This window comes from Octopus bimaculoides, chromosome 2, assembly GCF_046866305.1.
Source record: "Octopus bimaculoides isolate indiv1 chromosome 2, ASM4686630v1, whole genome shotgun sequence".
Classification (NCBI taxonomy): Eukaryota; Metazoa; Mollusca; class Cephalopoda; order Octopoda; family Octopodidae; genus Octopus; species Octopus bimaculoides.
The window spans coordinates 71839808-71850708 of NC_142929.1; positions in this window are offsets into that span (position 1 = coordinate 71839808).

A 10901-nucleotide genomic window follows, 5' to 3' on the forward strand; every position below is an offset into this window, starting at 1 on the left:
CGTGACTGATCATTATTCGAAGCGGCAACTTAATAAGGTCACGTGATAGAGTATTTTTCTGAAGCATTCGGGAGCCGATAATTCGCTATAAATAGAGCAACTCATACCCAGCAAATTTGTCTCGGTTCAGTTTCTCCTTGAGATCTGTTCCGTGTACCACACGACTGCAGCGGCAGCCAGCGACACATCAACAGCTTCGTCCAACGATGACCACCGCCGTCGCCACATCAGCAACACGAGTCTACGACTACTGACCAGCGTCATTGTCATGACCAACACGATTCTACGATTACTACTAACCAGCATCAATCTCCACCAGCGTCTACACGACTTACTATGTACACCAAACTAAACCACCGCGGCACATCTCTCTCTTCGATTCTGTTAGGTGACTCAGCTTCACCACGATAAATAAACAGACAAGAGATCTCAGCCAGCGACGAACATCTGTATAACAAGAATCACGGCCCGGCATGGAAGCCACAACATCACAACTAGTGATAAGTACTGCCACACTCACAGCCTCAACTCACTTCACATACAGACTCATACTAATGTGTACTCAAGAACTGGTATAAATGCTCACGTGTTATTGACTCTCTTTCTATCTGCTGTAATAACTCACATACACACTTTTCTTTGTACGACGGCCTGTCTTTGATTATGTTCTTATATGTCGCATTCACACTCTCACACAGACATACATCTTTAACGCTACAATAAATATCTCTGTTATTCATTTTATACGGTTGTGGTTTTTCATTACTGGTCATCTATGTTATCGTAGCATAACATTATTTGTATATCATCATTGATATTATATTTTGTGTTCGACCGTGTGACAGGTTTAACTAAAAGGAGTCCTCTGTTTTTCCATTCGTCACCATTTCTCCTTTTTGAGTTCGCACGGTCGTTTCTTACATATATATATATATATATATATATATATATATATATATATATATATATATATATATATATTGATAGATAGATAGATAGATAGATACATATATATATATATGCGTTTTCTGCGATTATTTGGTAAACGGTGCCGAATTGTGTAAATGATAATAATAATATTCTATGAGCTTAAAGCTTATAACCGATCACCGTGCATTTACTAAGGTAAATAGTTTAATATTGGAGCATACAAGCCCTCAACGGAAACAAAAAGTCGGGTTTACCGTACGCATGAAACTGGTGAGCACGTTTGTCACGAATACATAAAGGTTTGGGTTCGAGTCCCAAGCGTACAATAAACCCTACTTTTTTTAGTCAATGCACAGTGATCGCTTATAAGCGTAGCTGTGTGGTAAAAAGCTTGCTCCCAACCACATGGTCCCAGGTTCAGTCCCACTGCGTGGCATCTTCGGCAAGTGTCTTCTGCTATAGCCTCGGGCTGACCAAAGCCTTGTGAGTGGATATATATATATATATATACAAGAAATTAAATAAATGACAAAGGAATAGGAAATTATGTCTTAACTTCATTAGTTTACAGTTGTTTACAGCAAAATAAAAATACGCTTATAATATCAGTGATTGTAGGAGTACTTAGAATGATCAAAAAAGGGAACTGAAAATTATTTCAGGATGGTCCCTGGCTTATCATTCATGCAGGAAGTGCAAAAGATTTCCGTTTTCTTTCCGTCTTTCCGTTTTCTTTCTGTCTTTCTTACCCTTCTTTTGTTTTTTCTATCATATGACATGTAAATGAACAATCTGGTGTCTTTATTGTAATGGCCTACCAATGTATACGGTGAGTGATGGCATGCACTGCTCTTTTACTCAACAACAACAACAATAACAATAATAATAATCCTTTCTACTAAAGGCATAAGGCCTGAGATTTTGAGGGGAGGGGACTAGCCGATTACATCAACCTCAGTGTTTCACTGGTACCTAATTTATCGACCCCAAAAGTTGAAAGGCAAAGTCGACTTGGGCGGGATTTGAACTCAGAACGTAAAGACGGACGAAATACCGCTAAGCATTTCGTCCAGCGTGCTAACGATTCTGCCAGCTAGCTGCCTTAGTGGTAATAATAATAATAATAATAATAATAATAATAATAATAATAATAATAATAATAATAATAATAATCATGGCAATAGTATATATATATATATATATATATATATATATATATATATATATATATATATATCCTTGTACACACACACAGCAGCACACGCACACACGCATGCATGCACACACACACACACACACACACACACACATACACACATACACACACACACATGTCTGAAGTGCATTGTCCTAAATGTCCTATAAATTCTTTTCTTTTGCTGAAACAGGAAGATATGAATAAAATTAAGGGAGATTCAACTGTTATATCTAACAGGACTAGGTACCGCTTTAATGCTCTCTCTCTCTCTCTCTCTCTTTCTCTCTCTCTCTCTCTCTCTCTCTCTCTCTTCCTCTTTACTCTCTTCCTCTCTACTCTCTCCTTCTCTCCCTCTCTCTCATTGGTTCTAGTAGAATAATGAGGCTAGTTGATGTAAACAAGAAAAAGTCTCTATGAGATAACATAATAATCAAACTTCAAGAGTTATTTGTCGGCGTAAAATGCTTTTTGTAAACCTGCTTTATATGACTCAGATTTATAAAAAGCTTGTAAAGAAGGGATTACGAAACAGAGAAAGGAAGAAAACCACAAAGAAATAATTTAATCCTACAAGTGGAAGCGCCGCACTGGAATTGCCTGACTCTTGCAAGATAACATTGAAGAGGAATAAAACTTGTGAATAATCTTCAATCGTACAAAACGTGGCTGATCATCTGCGGATAATAATAATAATAATCGAAGACTGTTATGGACAAACAACCACTAAAAAATAACAACAATAACAATTAGAACAACATCAACAACAACAATAAAAAATAATGATAATAATAATAATCATTTCTACTAAAGGCACAAGGCCTGAAATTTGGGGGGAGGGTTTAAGTCGATTACATCGACTCCACTGTTTCACTGGTACCTAATTTATCGACCCCAAAAGGATGAAAGGCAAAGTCGACCTCTGCGGATCACAACTTATGAAAGAGATAATTATATCGTAATTACTATTTGACTAATAGTTATTTCAACGACCTATGATGAAAAAAATAAAATAGAATAAAAGGGTTAAGCTGCTCTCGGTGGATTCGAACCTAGAATATACAGGGGTGTAACTAAATACCGCAAAGTATTGTGAACAACGTTATACAGGTTCTGAAACCATTTACTTGTGAGCATAATCAATATTGAGAACTGTTTGCTTGTAGGTCGTTAATTCAGGAGGCGCAATGGCCCAGTGCTTAGGGCAGCGGACTCGCGGTCATAGGATCGCGGTTTCGATTTCAAGACCGGGCGTTGTGAGTGTTTATTGAGCGAAAACACCTAAAGCTCCACGAGGCTCCGGCAGGGGATGGTGGCAAACCCTGCTGTACTCTTTCACCTCAACTTTCTCTCGCTCTTATTTCCTGTTTCTGTTGTACCTGTAATTCAAAGGGTCAGCCTTGTCACACCGTGTCACGCTGAATATCCCTGAGAACTACGTTAAGGGTACACGTGTCTGTGGAGTGCTCAGCCACTTGCACGTTAATTTCACGAGCAGGTTGTTCCGTTGATCGGATCAACTGGAACCCTCGACGTCGTAAGCGACAGAGTGCCAACAACACAACCCTTAGAAAGTATGAAAAATTGTTAATATTTCCTTCAAACTTTGCTTTTGTTACATTTATACAAACCCCAAAGAATCCCTCTCAACACATAGCTATGATGCTCTCCCACTACTCCTGCTTGTGATCAGAGATGCCCATACTGTCGGCCACTAAAGGACATGTTCAAATAGTTAAGATCAAGCAACTGATAAGCATATCTGTAGTATTGAGCAGAATATTTGCTATAACGATATTTCTGCTTCAGCAACTCAAGCGTTGAATCTGTCTGAAATGTAACTGAAAATAGGTCAGTTTCAAAACATTGATATCCAGGTAACAAAAGCAAAGTTTGTAGGGAATAGTAGTAATTTTCTTCGATTTCTAGATAGAAGCAAATAGAAAATAACACTTACTGACAAAAGACAAAAAAATAAATAAATAAATAAAAATTTTGTTACACAGTGTTATCGCTTGTTCACTCAACACTAAAAACTCAATTTAAAGTCTGGCTTTTAACAGCCTCACATGAGATTTTGGGGCTACCGCCTTGAAGAATTTTAACCGAATGAACTGACTCCAGTGCTTACGATTTTTAAAAAACCTGGTAGTTCTTCTATCGAGATATTTTGCCGAACTGCTAAATTGCGTGGACGTAAACACATCAACACCAGTTGTCAAGTGTTGGTAGTGGTTGGGCACACACACACACATACACCTGTATGTATGTACGTGTATTGTATATACGGCGGGCTTCTTTCAGTTTCCGTGTACCAAATCCACTCACAAGGCTTTGGTCGACTCGAGGCTGTCGTAGAAGACACTTGCCTAAAATGCCATGCACTAAGACTGAATCCGGAACCATGTGGTTGGAAAGCAAACTCCTTGACACACAACCACGTTTGCGCATTACTCTCTTTTACTCTTTTACTTATTTCAGTCATTTGACTGCGGCCATGTTGGAGCACCGCATTTAGTCGAGAAAATCGACCCCAGGACTTATTCTTTGTAAGCCTATTACTTATTCTATCGGTCTTTTTTTTTTGCCGAACCACTAAGTTACGGGGACGTAAACACACCAGCATCAGTTGTCAAGCGATGGTGGGGGGACAAACACAGACACACAAACACACACATATATATATATATATATATATATATATATACATATATACGACAGGCTTCTTTCAGTTTCTGTCTACCAAATCCACTCACAAGGCTTTGGTCGGCCCGAGGCTATAGTAGAAGACACTTGCCCAAGGTGCCACACAGTGGGACTGAACCTGGAACCATGTGGTTGGTAAGCAAGCTACTTACCACACAGCCACTCCTGCGCCATTGTTAGATTTGGGAATTAATTTTTCAGATACTTGCCGCAATCAGCTTACCAAGTACGCACAGCATCCATTGAATTCCCAGTTACAGAGGTATCAAAGCCTTCTTAGAAACTGCATGACAGATGTCAATCAGGCGATAATCCTCGTAAAATCAACATTGTCATGTATTCCTTCTGTAGTGGGGCTTTAGAAGAAGGATCCAGGATAAGCGGTTTATTGTAGAAATCATGATACGTTAATTCTAAGATTCTCTGTGGATTTATCGTTCATCTTTTTATCTTCTATTTGTTTCAGTGATTGAACTGCAGTCATGCTCGAACACCGCCTTCAAGGGTTCAGTCGAACAAATCGACCCCAGTGTTTTAATTTTTTGAAGTCCGGTACCTATTATATCAATCACTTCTGCCGAACCGCTAAGTTACGGGGACGTAAATAAACCAACACCGGTTGTCAAGCGGTGTGTGTGTGTGTGTGTGTGTGTGTGTGTGTAGTGGGTGAGAACGAACAAATATACACACATACACACATATATATATATATACATGACACGCTTCCATAGTTTCTGTCTATCGAATTTATTCACAAGGAATTGGTCGACCCGGGGCTAAAGCGGAAGACACTTGGTCAAGATGCCACAAAGTGCGACTGAATCCGAAGTCACGTGGTTGCAAAGAGAGCTCCTTAACCATACAGCCATACCTGTGCCTTCGTCTGAAGAATTTTTCTCACAGAGTTTATTCATGGAATATATTTATCAATATTTCATTAACCATAAGCTGGCACAATAGTTAGCACGCCGGACAAAATGATTATTGACAGTTCGTACGTCTTTACGTTCTTAATTCAAATTCAGCCGAGGTCGACTTTGCCTTTCATCCTTTCGAAATCGATAAAATAAGTACCAGTTGAGTACTGGGACCGATGTAATCGACTTCCCCCTACCCCCAAAACTACTGGCAAAATTTGAAGCCAATATTTCGTTAACAGTCGGACAGTGGAGTGATAAGAACGGTAGAGTGCTATAATAACTGCCTTGTTATATTTAGTTATCTCCCTTTGTGCTCTGAACTCAATTTTCATTGGACGTCCACTTCGATTCTAATCCTTCTAGAGTCGATGAAATATTAGCTGCCCTGTGTATCACATATGACATATAAAACATATTTTCCTGACATCCCTGCATCATATACAATACGTATTCTCAATGTTTTTCAACAACCAGAGAGTAACTTGGGACTTCAGAAAGGAAAGCTTAATATTACTCACAATTCATGAAACAAGGGAATATGTATGTATGTATGTATGTATGTATGTATGTATGTATGTAGGTATCTATCTATCTATCTATACACACACACATACACAGACATATATATGTGTGTGTGTGTGTGTGTGTGTGTGTGTGTAATATACAGGACACTTGGTTGATAACCTAAGGCCTTTCTCTCTCCCGCTCTTCCACCCTCTTCCACTCTCTCTCTCTCTCTCTCTGTCTCTCTCTCTCTCTGTGTCTCTCTCTCTGTGTCTCTCTCTCTCTGTGTCTCTCTCTCTCTCTCTGTCTCTCTCTCTGTGTCTCTCTCTCTCTCTGTCTCTCTCTCTCTCCCTGTGTCTCTCTCTCTCTGTGTCTCTCTCTGTGTCTCTCTCTCTGTGTCTCTCTCTCTGTCTCTCTCTCTCTGTCTCTCTCTCTCTCTCTGTCTCTCTCTCTCTATATATATATACATAAATATACATGTATATACATATATGCATATATATATATATATATATATATATATATATATATATATAAGAATAATAATAAATGGAGCAAAACGCGTATAATCAATAAGTTCCTTTCATTCCTACACATGTTTCAAAATGTATGTGCACTCTACTCCAAAGAAGTAAGAGGTGCTGGAATTGCACATAAATTCACCGTCAGGGAACCAACATACAAAAGCAAGACATGCGCTAAATGCTAAGGTTGCGTACGAGTTATAACATTATATAGCTAAGTAAATGACCGTTAGAAACAAGAACGCTGGTTTACAGGGAGCTATTTAGGGAGAGAGGCTATGAACGCTATACTAAAAATTTAAATTAGAGGAAGGCATAATGGACCGCAGTAAAATCCAAAAATCTAAAGTTTAAAAAATGGCAAACTAAAAACCAGAAAAGGAGGAAGGGAGAGAATCCAATGAATTCATTATATATTACTCCTTATGTAAACAAACTTGTATACTGAGGTTAAACTAAGCAAAGATTGTAAATATAATAAATTAAACATCCATAGAAATGTATCATATTAAGATACGGTTATTAACCTAAATAAATGGTAACACAAGGTACAAAACTATCATGTGATGAAATAATAATAATAAACATGCTTACGAGGACAAGATCGAAAATATGTAAGTAAAGTTACGAGTATGCTTCAAATTCAACGAATGTAGCTTTACTGGGAAAGACTTGCTGAACCAACTATGGAAGGGAAAAGAGTAGAAACAACTGGTGTTGGAGTCAGATATAATAATTATTTAAGATAATATTTTAATGATATTATTCCTGTTATTGTTACTATTATTGTTATAATAAATATAGAAACAAATTTACTTTTATCATTATTACTATTATGGTTATTGTCTAAAGTTAAAGGTAAATACTAAGCTGGGCGATTGTACATACCACTTGTAAGGCGGTTGTCCACTAGAGAGAATGTCATTAGGTGAAAAAATAATAATAATAATAATAATAACTAAAATTAGTAAGAAGGATGAAATTAACGATAAGAACTGAAGGTGTGTTTCCTCCAATGCTGGCATCTGTATGCCCTCTGTGTTATCTGGTTTACTAGATAATTCTTGGAGAACAGAATGTGGAAAAGCTCCAAGTTACAAAGGGGACAAAAATCCTTACCCTTGTCGTAGGGTATTGAGGTAGCCAGTATTGACCATTCCAAAGAGAATTGTTTATTGCAATCCTTAAGTTTCCAGGAACTTTCCTAGGGGTTCTCACTATTACCTAATAATCAACACACATAAGGTTAGATTTGGGTTTTCTAATACTAAAAATTTGTTACAGATAACATCTTCCCATAATTTTAGACTTTTATATTCATCTCTAGTCAGCCATCTTAATTATGATGATAATAATAGTAATGTTTATAACAATAATAATAATAATAATAATAATAATAATAATAATAATAATAATAATAATAATAATAATAATAATAATAATAATTACTCCAGTAATTTAATACATTCATATGATGGCAATAGTTATTTAGGTAAAAATATAGGTAAAAAGTACATCATTAGCAAATATAACAATCACTGTAACAGCAATAAGATTAGTATCTCGGAATATAATTCTAATGGAATTAAATTTTCAAGTGCGAATGCCAGGAACAAAAATGTGATTTATCGACGTAAGGTAATGACTAACACTGACGTCTCGCATTATGTAGGTAGCTCCTCGACGCAGGTCTCCAGGAGAATTTCCAACCATTATTCTTCCTTTAGGGATAGGAATAAAATTAATAGTATCTTTGAAAAATTAAAACAAACTCAATATTGAAAACCTCCTTAAATGTTGAATTCTTTTACCACAACCCGATGCTGTGCCCTACGTCATTTAAAAATTCCTTTACAATCTTCCTCTTATTCACACAGTCTAGAGGGGTATTTTGTCCTAGCGGGTGTTTTGTCCGGATCACCAGAAGAATATGGCAACAAAAACCATATAAAAATATGTCTTGTGTTAATTCAAATGACATTGGAAAGAATTAAAATGAAATGGTAAGAAACGAACCAATTTATTTGACAAATAAATACATTTACTCAGATCAATGGCTGCAAAGTTCAATTAGAAATCTCGTTTATGATGGAAATAAATCAGTGTCCTGTACCGGAGGGTATTTATTTCTCATCTGCTCTTTCAATCAAGCAAGAGTTAAGCTCGATACTCATTGTGCCCACACGGCTTAAGGGGGAAAATCAATAGGATGTATTGTTGTTATAATATAATCTAGTTAATTTGATTTAAACTGTCATTTATTTTAGCTACCATATTTTCTCAGGAATATTTTACCGCCGAAGCAAGACATTCGCTTGTATTCAGCGAATTTGGATATACTTTTTTTACAGTATGGAAGACAAATTTTAGCCATTTAAAAACACAAAAGCTGTCAACTTCATTTAAACTTCTTTTTGTTTGTGTCAAAATTTTCGTCACACCAACTGTGACCTGGTCACTGATGCGGTTCTACTGTAGTAGAATCGCATCAGTGACCAGGTTACAGCTGGTGTAATGAAAATTTTGGAGCCAAATAATATCTGTTTACGGAAGGGGTTAACAGTCTTTGTTTGTTTCTGAATGGCTGATATGTCTCCTACGCTGTAAATGTTTTAGCTTCAACATACTGGCTCAAATCAAATCACTTTCTTGGCAAATACACCACTCAAATATGTGTGTGTGTGTGTGTGTGTGTGTGTGTGTGTGTGTGTGTGTGTGTGTGTGTGTGTGTGTGTGTGTGTGTGTGTACCTTTAATATTTTATTCGTTTCAGTCATGCAGCTGTGATATATATTGGCGTAAGAGTGGCTGTGTGGTAAGTAGCTTGCTTACGAACCACATGGTTCCGAATTCAGTCCCACTGCGTGGCACATTGGGCAAGTGTCTTCTACTATAGCCTCGGGCCGACCAAAGCCTTGAGAGTGGATTTGGTAGACGGAAACTGAAAGAAGCCCGTCGTATATATGCATATATATATATATATATATATATATATATATATATATATATATATATATATATACATACATATATATATATATATATATATATATATATATATATATATATATATAGTGTGTATATGTTTGTCTCCCCAACATCACTTGACAACCGATGCTGGTGCGTTTACGTCCCCGTAACTTAGCGGTTCGGCAAAAAACCCCGATAGAATAAGTATTAGACTTACGAAGTATAAGTCCTGGGGTCGATTTGCTCGACTAAAGGCGGTGCTCCAGCATGGCCACAGTCAAATGACGGAAACAAGTAAAAGAGTAAAGAGTATATATATATATATATATATATATATATATATATATAATATGTATGTATATATATATATAATATGTATGTATATATATATATATATATATATATATATATATATATATATATATATATAAATGGAATGGAGAAAGTTCAAATCAAGTAAATCACAATGAACACATGTATACGGATTTAATTAAGATAAAAATTGTCCAAAAAATACATACTGATATATTAACAATACATATAAAAATATGAAAATATATGAATATTAAAAATATATAGGGACATCTAGATATATGAATATACAAACTTAGTAATAATATAATGACGTATAGCATTGTACGTTTTTTTTATTACTAAGTTTTGTATATTCATATATCTATATGTCCCTATATATTTTTAATATTCATATATTTTCATATTTTTATATGTATTACTAGCAGAAATACCCGGCGTTGCCCGGGTTAAAGAGAATAATGATATCTAAAAACGCCGTCTAGACTACGCATCATCTTTATATATAGAGATGTATATACACACACGCACCCAAACACACGTATATATATGTATATCAATATAAATATATGAAAGTCAATGAAGTTTCGTAAAAGAAGGTGATCATGTACATACTTTCTTGCTGTTGTGATTATAACACCTCGTTGTAAACTATGTTCCTTGTTTTCCCTTGTGGAGCATATACAAATAGGTTTTTTTTGCTGCCCACTCTTGAGCAGCCAACATACAGTTGTCCATGTGAGAAGCAGGGCTCTTCCAAGAGAAGACCAGCTACAGACAGTGTTTGACCCTGAGATTTGTTTATGGACATGGCAAAAGTCACACGAAGGGGGAATTGTAG